Below are 13,574 nucleotides of genomic sequence, written 5' to 3'. Positions count from 1 at the left end.
AGGTACAAAAAGGAAGGTGCTTTTCTGATGCAGCCACAAGGTTAGGAATTTGGATGTATCAAGTCCACCGTCCCACCTGCCTCGAACACTTAGAATATCCTGAGCCATGCATTTACAACTAGGCAAGCACTTGCCAGATCCTCTGGGAACTTGGGAGTTCACCTAGCTCCCAGTCTCCTGAGCTCTTCACTGGGGCTCAGGGATGACCCAGGAGTTGGGCTGCTGGAGCCTCACGGGATTCATGTCAACAAATGTGTCCACAGGGCAGATCCACAGCCTGCAAGTTAATCGTGGACTCATTAGACCTGTTTTCAATGATTCAAGAAGGTTCCTGTTTCCTTTTCTCCACAATGACACTTCCATCAGATGGGGTGATATGGGAGGCTTACCTTTAATAAGACAGCCTTGGACCCCCAAAATTAATTTGTTTATATACTCAAGATTTATTGAGGTAAAGAAGAAAACAAACAAATATCTATTTAGATCCTAGAGTCTTTTCTTTCAGGGATGTGCCACACCTAGGCAATAGCAACAATTCCCAGACATATGCTTTTTTTATTATCTTTTTAACTTGGCCCTCATGGATGGAAGGCTATGCTGGTCCATCTTTGTGGTGGTTTTCCACTTATTGAACCCATCTTTGATTCCCTAGAACTAGAACATGGGGAAACTACTTTTAGGGTTGTCAATTGGGTTGAAAAATGGGACATTTCAACTGTTTCTTCTTTCTTGCCCTCAGTTTAGTGCTGGCTCTGAGGAGTGTCGAGTTAACTGGCACTCATTCCAGAATCAGTCATAGGACACACAGCACCTGTCAGAAGCAACTTTGACTTTGTGGTCAGCTGCCTTGCTTGCAAAAATATGAAACTTTTACTCTAGTCAGGAGTTTCCTGCTGGGCCTCCCCCTTTAGCATGCAGCCTGCAAAGGGCACTAAGGTGTCAGGTGCTTGCTCTGCATCATGCTGTCCCTGGGGTTCTTGAAGGGACAGAGACCTGTTCTCCCTCCCACTGTTTGCATAACTGATATGGGTGATAAGGGAAAGTTTGAGGACCTTCAGATCTCAAGTTGAGATCCTGTTCTGTGATGCAATGGTAATCAAAGCTCCACAGCTACTATTCTTGAAGAGATGCTAGTTTGGAGAGCGTTTTTCTCTCCTGTTAGGTAGAGTACAAACTATGTTTTTTTCTTAAATTTTTTTAATGTTGACATTATTGGTAGTGTCCCCCTTTTTCCCACCTTTACCTGCCTCCCTATCCCTTGGCCTTCACCAAACTGTTGTCCGTGTCCATGGGGTATGCATATATGTTCTTTAGCTAATTCTTTCATCTTCTTTATCTAGTCACTCCAACCTTCCTCCCTTTGGACACTGGCCAGTTGGTTCCATGTGTCCATGCTTTTGTTTCCATTTTGTTGGTCAGTTTATTTTGTTCATTAAATTCCACATATTGGTTAGATCACGTGGTATTTGTCTTTCTCTGATTGGCTTATTTCTCTTAGCATAATACTTGCCAGGTCCATCCATACTGTTGCAAAGGGTAAAGTTCTTTCATTTTTACAGCTGTATAGTAGTCCATTGTGTAAATGTACCATAGCTTTGTTATCCACTCATCTGCTGTGGTCACTTGGACTGTTTCCAGATCTTGGCTATTGTAAATAATGCTGCTATAAACATAGGATACATATATTTTTCTGATTGGTGCTTTAGGATACTTAGGAGATATTCTCAGAAGTGGAATCTCTGGATTAAAAGGCAGTTCCATGTTTAATATTTTGAGGAAACTCCATACCATTTTCCACAGTGGGTACACCAGTCTGCATTCCCACCAACCGTGCACAAGGATTTCCTTTTCTCTACATCTTCACCAGCACTTGTTGTTTGTTGATTTGTTGATAGTAGCCATTCTGACAGGTGTGAGGTGATACCTCATTATAGCTTTTATTCCAATTTCTCTGATGATTAGTGATCTTGACCATTTTTCATATGTCTATTAGCCATCTGTATGTTCTCTTTGGAGAAGTGTTTATTCAGATCCCTCACTCATTTTTTAATTGAATTGCTTGTCAGTTTTTTTTTTTTTTTAAATGTATATATTTTTTGTTGTTGTTTTTTTCCTTTTTTAAAAAATTTTTAAAATTAATTTACTTTTGTTACAGATGTTTCTCCTTTTTTCCCCATTGTCCCTCTCCCCTGATCCCCGCCCCCACTCCTACTCCAGCATTGTTGTTTACGTCCATTGGTTACACATACATGCATATAAATTCTGTGGTTTATCTCTTCCCTCCCCTGCACCCCCACTTCTGAGGTTTGGCAGGCTGTACCCTACTTCTGTGTCTCTAGATCGATTTTGTTCATCAGCTTGTTGTGTTCATTATATTCCACAAATAAGTGAGATCATGTGATATTTGTCTTTCTCTGATTAGCTTGTTTCACTTAGGATAATACTCTCCAGGTCCCTCCATGATATCTCAAAGGATAAGAGATCTTTCTTTCTTACAACTGCATAGTATTTTATTGTGTATATATACCACAGCTTTTTTTTATCTACTCATCTATTGATGGACTATTTTCAGATCTTAGCGATTATAAATAGTGCTGCTATAAACATAGGGGTACATATGTTCTTTCTGATTGGTGTTTCAGGCTTCTTAGGGTATATTCCTAAAAGTGGGATCACTGGGTCAAATAGCAGTTCGATTTTTAACTTTTTGAGGTAACACCATAGTGTTTTCCACAGGGGCTGCACCAGTCTGAATTCCCACCAGCAGTGTCCTAGAGTCAGTCCCCTTTTCTCCACACCTTCGCCAACACTTGTTGTTTGATGATTTGTTGATGGCGGCCATTCTGACAGGTGTGAGGTGATACCTCATTGTTGTTTTAATTTGCATCTCTCTGTTGGTTAATGACATTGAGCATTTTTTCATATCTCTCTTGGCCATTTGTATGTCCTTTTTGGAGAGGTGTCTGTTTAGGTCCTCTGCCCATTTTTTAATTGGGGTATTTGTCTTCCTTTTGTTGAGTTGTGTGTGTACTCTATATATTTTGGAAATTAACCTCTTATCTGAGCTATCATTGGCAGTTATGCTCTCCCATATAGTGGGTTGCCTTTTTATTGTGGTGGTTGTTTCTTTTGCTGTGCAGAAGCTTTTGAGTTTGATGTAGTCCCATGTGTTCATTTTCTCCTTTGTTTCTGTTGCCTTAGCTGATGTATCAGTGAAAATTCTGCTGCGTATGATGTCTGAAATTTGGTTGCCTACAGTTTCTTCTAGGATTTTTATGGATTCATGAGTCACATTTAAGTCTTTTATCCACTTTGAGTTTATTCTTGTGTATGGTGTAATTTGGTGGTCTAGCTTTATTTTTTTGCATGTAGCTGTTCAATTTTCTGCTGTCCATTTATCAAAGAGGCTTTCTTGACTCCACTGTATGCTCTTGCCCCCTTTGTCAAATATTAATTGAGCATATTGTCTTGGATCAATTTCTGGGTTCTCTGTTTTGTTCCACTGGTCTATATGCCTGTTCTTGTGCCAGTACCAGGCTGTTTTGATTACAGGGGCTTTGTAGTATAACCTAATATCGGGTATTGTGATTCCTCTTACTTTGTTCTTTTTCAAGATTGCTGTAGGTGTAAGGAATCAGGGGCACCGCCAAAAAACAGAGAAGAGACTGGAGAGCCAATCAGCCGAATAAACAGGGATCAGGCTTTATTGGTACACTCCAGGTGGGTTCACAGACTCCGGGGGTCGAGTCCTAGAAGCCGCGCCCGATGCTGGGGTTTGTATCTGCCCATTGCAGCTGGGATTTTTCTGTTAGGGTTTGACCTAGCTGGGGCTATGCATGGGAGCCTCTGGAATGTGAGTCGATAAGAGCAGGATGGGAGTTAGTCTACAAGCCCGGGACAGGCGGTTCCCGGAACAGGGTGGGAGTCTAGGCTGAGCAAGCGAGACAATGGTCGAGCAGTTTGCCTGCCACTCCCCAGGCTATTGGACAGTAGGTATTCAAGGTCTTTCTTGGTTCCATATAAACTTTTGGAGTATTTGTTCTAGTTCTGTGAAATATGTCGTTGGTATTTTGATGGAAAGTGCATTGAATCCATAGATTGCTTTGGGTAATATGGACATTTTAATAATGTTAATACTTCTAATCCATGAATAAGGTATATGCTTCCACTTTTTTATATCTTCCTCTATTTCTTTTTTCAATGACCTGTTGTTTGCTGTGAAGAGGTCCTTGACTTCTTCAAGTTTATTCCTAGGTATCTTAACTTTTTTGGCATGATGGTAAATGGGATTATTTTTAAGTTTTTCTTTCTGTGAGTTCATCGTTCGTGTATAAGAATGCCGTCGATTTCTTGACATTAATTTTGTATCCTGCTACTTGGCCAAATTCATTTATTAAATCTAAATTTTTAATGGAATCTTTAGTATTTTCTATGTACAATATAGTGTCATCTGCAGTTTCACTTTCTCCTTTCCAATTTGGATCCCTTTTATTTTTTCTTCATTTCTAATTGCTAAACTTCCAATACTATGTTAAATAAGAGTGGTGAAAATGGACATTCTTGTCTGGTTCCTGTTCTTAAGGGAAATGCTTTAATTTTTGCCCATGGGGTATGATGGTGGCTCTATGTTTTTCATATATAGTTTTTATTATGTCAAGATATGACCCCTCTATTCCCACATTGCTGAGTGTTTTTATCAGAAATGGGTGCTGGATTTTGTCAAATGCCGTTTCAGCATCTATTGATAAGATCAATATCTTTCATTTTGTTTATATGGTGTATTACATTTATTGATCTGTGAATAATGTACTAACCTTGCATCCCTGGGATGAATCTCATTTGGTCATGATGAATAATTTTTTTGATGTCTTGCTGGATCAATTTGCTAATATTTTGTTTAGGATTTTGTCATCTATGTTTATCAGGAATGTTGGCCTAATGTTTTCTTTCTTTGTAGTGTCTTTATTTGATTTTGGAATTAGGATTATGCTGGCCTCATAAAATGAGTTTGGATGTTTTCTGTCTTCTTCGATTCTTTAGAATAGTTTGATGACAATTGGTGTTAGATCTTCTTTGAATGTTCAGTAAAACTCCCCCATGAAGACATCTGGGCCTGGGCTTTTGTTTGCTAGGAGTTTCTTGATTACACCTTCAATTTTCTTAGTTGTTATTGGTCTGGTCAAGTTTTCTTTCTCTTCCAGTTCAATTTTGAGAGACTGTGTGTTTCTAGAAATTTGTTCATTTTGCCTAGATTGTCCAATTTGTTGGCGTATAATTTTTCATAGTATGTTTTGATGATCCTTTGTATTTCTGTAGTGTCAGTTGTTATAGCTCCTCTTTTGTTTCTGATTTTGTTTATTTGGGACCTCTCTTTTTGTTTCTTGGTGATTCTGGATAAAGGTCCATCAATCTTGTTTATCTTTCTGAAGAACCAACTCTTTGTTTCATTGATCTTTCGAATTGTTTTTTTAGTCTCTATGTCATTTATTTCTATTTTGACCTTTACTATTTCTTTCCTTCTACTTGCTCTGGGTTTTGTTTTTGTTTACTTTCTAGTTCTTTAAGTAGTGAGGTTAGAAAGTCAATTAGGAATTTTTTTTTGTTTCTTGAAATAGGCCTGTAGTACTATGAACTTCCCTGTCAGAACTGCTTTCACTGCATCCCATAGATTTTGTGTTGTTGTGTGTTTGTTTTCATTGGTTTCCAGGAAGTTTTTCGTTTCTTCCTTGTTCTCCTTGGTAACCCATTCGTTGTTTAGTAACATGCTGTTTAGCCTCCAAGTGTCTGAATGTTTTTGTGTGTTTTTGTTGTAATTGAGTTCTAGTTCCATGCCATTGTGATCTGAGAAGATGCTTGATGTGATTTCAATCTTCTAGAATTTTTAACTTATCTTCATTGTTGACTGTATTATAGATGTTCCTCCTTTTTCTCCTATTGTCCCCCTCCTCCCCACTCTAGCCCCCCTGCTGCCTTTCTCCACGCTGTTGTCTCTGTCTATTGGTTATGTATATATGCATATAAGTTCTTTGGTTTATTTCTTACTACTCCCCACCCCCCCCCTTCTTTTTGAGGTTTGTCAGTCTAACAACCAATCTATACTTCTTAAGCCCTTCACCTATTTCACCCATTCCCCTAACCCCCCTTCCATCTGGCAACCAACAAAATGTTCTTTGTATCTATGAGACTCTTTCTGTTCTGCTTGTTCATTTTGTTTGTAGATTCAGTTGTCGATAGATATGTATTTATTGCCATTTTGTTTGATCATATTTTTTATCTTTTTCTTCAAGAAGACCCTTCAACATTTCATATAATAATGGTTTTGTTGTGATGAACTCCTTTAACTTTGTCTTGTCTTGGAAACTCTTGATATGGCCATCAATTCTAAATGACAGCTTTGCAGGATAGAGTAATCTTGGCTGTAGGTTCTTGCTTTTCATCACTCTGAATATTTCTTGCCACTCCCTTCTGGCCTGAAAAGTTTCTTTTGAGAAATCAGCTCACAATCTTATAGGAACTCCCTTGTAGGTAACTAACTGCTTTTCTCTTGCTTCTTTTAAGATTCTCTGTTTGTTTTGAACCTTTTGCATTTTGATGATGGTGTGTCTTGGTGTGGGCGTCTCTGGGTTCATCTTATTTGGGACTCTCTGTGCTTCCTGGACGTGTATGTCTGTTTTCTTCACCAAATTAGGGAAGTTTTCTGTCATTATTGTTTCAAATAGGTTTTCAATTTCTTTTATTTTTTTTCTTCTTTTTCTGGTACCCCCAAGATGGGAATGTTGGTATGCTTGAAGTTGTCCCAGAGGCTCCTTACACCATCCTCATTTTTTTTTTTGCTGTTCTGATTGGATGTTTTTTGCTCCCTTATATTCCAAATTCACAGTTTGGTTTTTGGCTTTACCTACTCTACTATTGAAGCTATGTAAATTATTCTTTATTTTAGTTAGTGCCTCCTTCATTTCTGACTGTGCATTCTTCATTTCTGGTCCTTTTTATGCTGTTGAGGCCCTCACTAAGTCCATTGAGCATCCTTATAAGCAGTGTTTTAAACTCTGTATCTGTTAGGTTGCTTAGCTTTATTTCACGTAGTTCTTTTTTTAGAGTTTTGTTCTCTTCTTTCATTTGGGACCTGTTTCCTTGTCTCCTCATTTTTGCTGCCTCCCTGTGTTTGTTTCTATGTATTAGGTAGAGTTGCTATATCTCCTGTGCTTCCTAGTGGCCTGTTGTAGTAGGGTCCAGTGGCACAGCCTCCCTGATCTCCCAGCTCAGCTATCAAGGTGAATTCCTTGTGTGGACCTTACACCCTTCTGTTGTAATTGATTTTAGATTTCTGTTGGCACATCAATGAAAGGGTTTTACTCAGCCTGATCAATTGCAAGGACTGGTTGTACCCACTATCTACCAACCTCTGATAGTTGGGTGGGGCAGAGCCTCAGGGAATCACCAGGGCAGGGCAAACAGTGTGAGCAGAGTTGCTGGAGTCTCAGATATGTTAGCTACCTGCCACCCCAGGGAAGGGCTCACCAAAGGAACAAAGACCTCTGACAGATTGTCTGTCCAGGAGAAAGCTGCCTTTCCAACCCTTGCCTCAATGCCAAACAATTCATTTCTTTCCCATATGTCTCTAGTGCCTTTTAAGCTGCCTCCAGCACACTGGAGCCTGGAGGGTGCAAGTCCGAGTAAGGCTATGTGCAGGCCCTTTAAGAGGAACTGCCTGGGGCTCCAGAAGCCACAGCCTCCCTCAGCCTCAGTTCCCGCTGGTTTATCCAGCCAGAAGTGATGGAGTCTTCTCTCCTGGCACTGGATCCATGAGCTGGGCACCTGGTGTGTGTTGGAGACCCCTCAGTCCTCAGGCATGACCTTGCCAGCTGAAGTATCCTCCTGATTTTTATCTGCCACATTTGGGTGTGGGACCAGTCTATTTGTGCCTCTGCCCCTCCTACCAGTCTCAATGTGGCTTTGTTAATTTCATAGTTGTAGGACTTCCATTCAGCTTTATTTCATGCAGTTTTGAATAATGGTTGTTCTGTAGTTTAGTTGTAACTTTGATGTGGTTGTGGGAGGATGCGATAGTGCATTTACCTAAGCTGCCATCTGGACTGGAAGTCCCAATATTCTGGAATTTGTAGAGACTTACTTTGTGTCTTAATCTGGTGTATCTTGAGAATGTCCCATCTGCTTTTGAGAATGTATATTCTGCAGCTTTGGGTGAAATGTTCTCTAAATATCAGTTAAGTTCAACTGATCTAGTTTGTCATTTAAGTACTCTGTGTCCTTGTTAATTTTTAGTCTAGAAGATCTATCCAGTGGTGTTAGTGGGGCGTTAAAGTCACCACTATAATTGCATTGCTATTGATATCTCCCTTGATGTCCTTCAGAAGTTTTTAAATATATTTTGGTGCTCCCATATTTGATGTGTATATGTTCACCAGGGTTATATCCTCTTGTAGGATTGATCCTTTTAATATTATGTAGTCACCTTCTTTGTCTCTTATTATGGCCATCATTTTGAAGTATATCTTATCAGAGATGAGTATTGCTACACCAGCTTGTTTTTCATTTCTATTTACTTGGAAAAATCTTTTCCATCCCTTCACTTTTATCCTTTGTGATTCTTTTGTTATGAGGTGGATCTCTTGTAGACAGCATATATATGGGTTGTGTTTTCTTATCCAATCAGCTACCCTGTGTCTTTTGATTGGGACATTTAAGCCACTTACATTAAAGGTAATTATCGATAGATAGTTATTAGTTGCCATTTTAATTTTATGCCTGTGCCCCGCCCCCCCCTTCTTCTTTCAACAGTCCCTTCAGCATTTCTTGCAGTGCTGATTTCATAGTAGTAAATTCCTTTAGCTTTTTCTCATCCGTGAAGCTTTTTATTTCTCCTTCAATTTTGAATTATAGCCTTGCTGGATAGAGTAGTCTTGGATTCAGACCCTTGCCTTTCATTTCTTTGTACACTTCATACCACTCCCTTCTGGCCTGCAGTGTTTCTACTGAGAAATCAGCTGACAGTCTAATGGGAGCTCCTTTGTAGATAACTTTCTGTCTCGCTCTTGCTTCCTTTAAGGTCTTCCTTTGTCTTTAAAGTTTACCATTTTAATTATGATGTGTCTAGCTGTGGGTGTTTTTGAGTTCATCTTGCTTGTGACTCTCTGTGTTTCCTGGACTTGTGTGACTTTTTTTTTTGCCAAATTCGGCAAGTTTTCTGTCATTAATTCTTCAAACAGGTTTACTATTCTTTTCTCTGATTTTTATCCTTCGGGTACCCCTGTGATGTGAATCTTGTTATGCTTTGTGTTATCCCACACTCTCCTCTTGTTTTTTATTTATTTTTTCCACATTTGCTGCTTTATTTGCATGTTTCCTACCTTGTCTTCTAACTCACTGATTTGGTCTTCAGCTTCTTCTAATCTATTGAATCTTTCTAAGGTATCTTTCATATGAGCTATGTTGTTCTTTACTTCCTCTTGATTTTTATTCATAGCTTCTACTTCTTTTTTTAAGTTGATGTAGTTCCTGCTGAGCTCTCTATAATTCTCATTAAGTTGCTTGTAGTTCTCACTGAATTGTTTGAGTACCCTTAAAATCATTGCTTTGAATTCTTTATCTGACAAATTGCTTTCTTCCATTTCATGTAGATCTTTTTTTGGTGATTCCTCCTTTTCTTTCACTTGGTGTTGTTTCTTTGTCTCCCCATTTTAGCCATCTGGTAGTTCTAGACCCAGTGAGGGATGTTGGGATGTGTAGGCAAGTCACTGTTTATCAAATAAGTTTTTTGTGCCTCCCAGACTGTTCTGGATCGTGGTACCTCTTGCCTGCTATGGGTCCTGGAGGATTGACTACTGGCAGCTGGTATTGGTCTGTCCTGGTAGGTGCTGCTTCTGGAGCCACAGCCCCAGTGGTGCTGCAGGCTGTGAGATTGCACAGGCTGCACTGCAGCTGCAGGGTCCCACAGGTACCACAGGCAGCTGTATCGTGTGGGCCCCACTGGAACCACAGGCAGCTATAGCGCATGGTCCCCCTGGGACTGCACCTCCCACCTCTGGTAGCTGGGCAGCGCTGCTGCCAGGTAGGGCTTAGCTTCTGCTCAACCGCTGCTGTTGCTTTTGGAAATAGGTCTCAGTTGCCAATTTGTGCTACTGCTACTGTCTGGGGATGGATGTCTGCTCCCAAGCCTCTGTTGCTGGGGGTGTGTCTCAGCTCTGGTTACTCTGCTGCTGGGGGATGGTGCTGGGCTCCCAGACACTTGCAGCTTCTGCAGCATGTACCTTGACAGTTCTGCTATTGTACATTGGTCTGTGTTGACACAGCAGAGTCCACTGGTCCCATCATGCAAGGTGCACTGGTGGGCTCTGATTGCTGGGCCCTAACCACTCCCACTGCACCCTCCCTGAAAAGACCAGGGATCTTCCAAAATGGCAAGACCTCCTGGCCATGCACAGACAAGCGCCCTGACAAGCTGCTTACTGTGGTAGCCAGTTGCTCCCCATTCACAGCACAGGAACCTTCTACCCACATTTCTTCACTCACGTCTTGCTTGTCCACACTCACGTCCACTCACACTCTCACTTTGATCTTTCTTTATCTGGATTTGTATTTAGGATAATGTTCTTCTTGCAATTGATTTCTAGTTTCATGCCATTGTGATCTGAGAAGATGCTTGATATTTCAATGTTCTTGAACTTGTAGAGACTTAGTTTGTGTCCTAAAATGTGGTCTATCTTTGAGAATGTCTCTTGTGCACTTGTGAAGAATGTGAATTCTGTATTTTTGGGGTGTAATTCTCTGTAGATATCTATTCAATCCATTTGGTCTAGTGCTTCCTTTAGAGTCTTTGTTTCCTTGCGGATTTTTTGTCTAGAGGATCTATCCAGTGATATCAGTGAGATGTTGAAGTCCCTTGATATGATTGTATTGCTATCGTTTCTCTTTTGAAGGCTTCCAGACGATTTTTAATATGTTCTGGTGCTTCTATATTGGGTGCATATATGTTTATTAAGGTTATATCTTCCTGTTGGATAGATCCTTTCAATATCATGTAGTGGCCTTCTTTGTCTCTAGTTATGGTCTTCATTTTGAAATCAATTTTATCAGAAATAAATATTGCTACCCCAGCTTTTTTTCCTTTCCATTTGCTGGGAAGATTTTTTTTCCATCCCTTCACTTTCAATCTATGTGAGTCTTTTGTTGTGAGGGAGGTCTCTTGTAAACAACATATAGATAAGTCATGCTTTCTTATCCAATCATCTACTCTGTGTCTTTATCGGAGCATTCAATCCATTTACATTTAAGGTGATTATTGATATGTACTTATTTATTGCCATTTTTGTTTAGTGTGGTTCTATTTTTCTTCCTATTTCTCCTGCTAATTACAGCAGTCCTTTTAATATTTCTTGCAGTGCTGGTTTGGTGCTAATGTTTTCCCTTAGCCTTTTTTTTCTGCAAAACTCTTTATTTGACCTTCTATTTGAATGATAGCCTTGCTCATTAGAGTAGTCTTGGATTCAGATCCTTATTTTTCATGACCTTGATTACCTCATGTCATTCTCTTCTGGCCTGTAGTGTTTCTGTTGAGAAGTCAGCTGAGAGCCTCATGGGGTTTCCTTTGTAGGTAACCTGTTGCTTATCTCTTGCTGCTTTTATGATTCTCTCTTTGTCTTTAATTTTTGGCATTTTGATTACTATGTGTCTTGGTGTGAGGTTGTTTGGGTTTTTCTTCCTTGGGGCTCTCTGTGGTTTTTGAACTTGAATGCCTTCTTCCTTCGCCAATTTAGAGAAGTTGTCTGTCACTATTTCTTCAAATATATTCTCTAACCCTTGCTCATTTTCTTCTTCTTTGGGGACTTTTATGATGTGAATATTATTATATTTCCAGTTGTCCCACAGTTCTGTTTACCTGTCTTCCTGTTTTTTAACTGTTTTTTTCCTTTTTGTTTTCTGATTGGTTGATTTTTTTCTACCCTGTCTTCTGATTCATTCATCCTGTCCTCCCCTTCCTTTGCTCTGCTGTTTAGACCTTCCAGTGTGTTCTTTATTTCTGATATGTCATTTATTTCTTTTTGTGTTTTCTAATTTCCAACTGGTTGATTTTCAACATTTCTATTTCTTTACTCATGGTGCTCATTTCCTTACACATGCTGTTGAGCTTCCTCATGATCATGGCTCTGAATTTTATTTCTGTTAACTTCCTTAACTGCACTTCAATTCGTAGAGGTCTCTTATTCTTTCATTTGGCTTTTCTTTCTGTGTTTCACCATTTGGGGTATCACAGTGGACTTTGGAGTCTGCCAAATTTTTCCTGTGGTTGTTGGTGTTCTGCTGTTTGTGGCTCCCTCTCTTGGGTTTGGATGAGTCAGGGAGGACCCACGTTAAACACCACTGTCAAGTCTTACTTTACTGGTTAGAGTTGCTAGCACAGGAATGGTACAGTTATCCTCTAGCTTTTTGCTTGGAGGCTATCAGTAGTGAGTACTTGAAGAGCCTTGGCCTCTCAGTTAAAATCAAAAACTCCCACGGGTCCTCAGCATAAGGGGATTTCCTGAGGGTGGGGCAGATGCTGGTTGTTAATTGGCCTCAATTTGCATTTCATTGGCCACCTGGTGGGGTTGAATCTCCGAGGGAGGGGCCGCTGCCTCTCCCCAGAGATCTGGGAAAGATGACCACTGTCCTGCATGGCCGCAACTCAGCAAATGCTCTGAGCCCCCTCCAAAGTCTGTGTGTCCCCACACAGTTCCAGTCCAGTTCGCCCTCCCTCTGCCGGAGCCCAAGGTAAATGGCTGTGGCTATTTTTGCGACTCTACTGTCTCTGCGCTGTGGAGCCGCTTGGGAGTTTAACCTGAGGGCACTGCTCACAGCTAAGGTCGCTGCCCTCTGTGGGCTCCTAGCCCCCCTCTCGCACCTTTGCAATTCTACCAGGATAGATCGGTGTCCCTGGTTATATGGTCCTCCCAGCTGTTTTTCTGTTGCTTTTTTTCTGACAATTTGTCTTTATTTTTGTTGTAATTCCAGTTTGGTTCTCGGAGATCGTATGTATAGCTTCCATTCACTCTTCCACCATTTTGGAATCCCTTCTGGGAGTTTTTTTAAAAACTATTATTATTACTGCTTTGCTTTCATTCATTTTTATTGGTCTATTTAGTAGTTCTGCTTCTTCGTGATTCAGTTATGGAAGATTGTGTGTTACTAGGAATTTGTCCATTTCGTCCATGTTCTTTATTTTGTTGGCATATAGTTGTTCATAGTATTTTCTTTGAATTATTTGTATTTTTGTGATGTCTGTTGCCTCTCCTCTTTCATCTGAATTATATTTATTTTGGTCCACCATTTATTTTGTTTCTTTATGTGTCTGCTTAAAGGTTCATCAATCTTGTTTACTCTTTCAAAGAATCAGCTTTTGGTTTTATTGATCTTTTGTATTGTTTTTATAATTTCTGTGTTATTTATGTCTGCTCTGATCTTTATTACTTTTTTCCTTCTACTGTGGGACTTTCCTGCTCTTCTTTTTCCACTTTTGGTAGGTGTAGGGTTAGATTGTTTACTAGAGACTTTTCTTGGTTCTTGAGTTAGGCCTG

General features: G+C 40.0%; 1 protein-coding gene across 5 annotated transcripts in view; it reads left to right on the top strand.

Moving 5' to 3' along the window:
• Positions 1–13,574, top strand: part of NINL (ninein like) — a 205,085-nt gene that overhangs the window by 110,578 nt on the left and 80,933 nt on the right. The gene's annotated exons all lie outside the window — the stretch shown is intronic.

This window comes from Molossus molossus, unplaced genomic scaffold (genome assembly GCF_014108415.1).
Source record: "Molossus molossus isolate mMolMol1 unplaced genomic scaffold, mMolMol1.p scaffold_m16_p_6, whole genome shotgun sequence".
NCBI lineage: Eukaryota > Metazoa > Chordata > Mammalia > Chiroptera > Molossidae > Molossus > Molossus molossus.
Note: the sequence above shows the minus strand (reverse complement) of the source record. Positions and strands in the feature narration are given on the sequence as shown.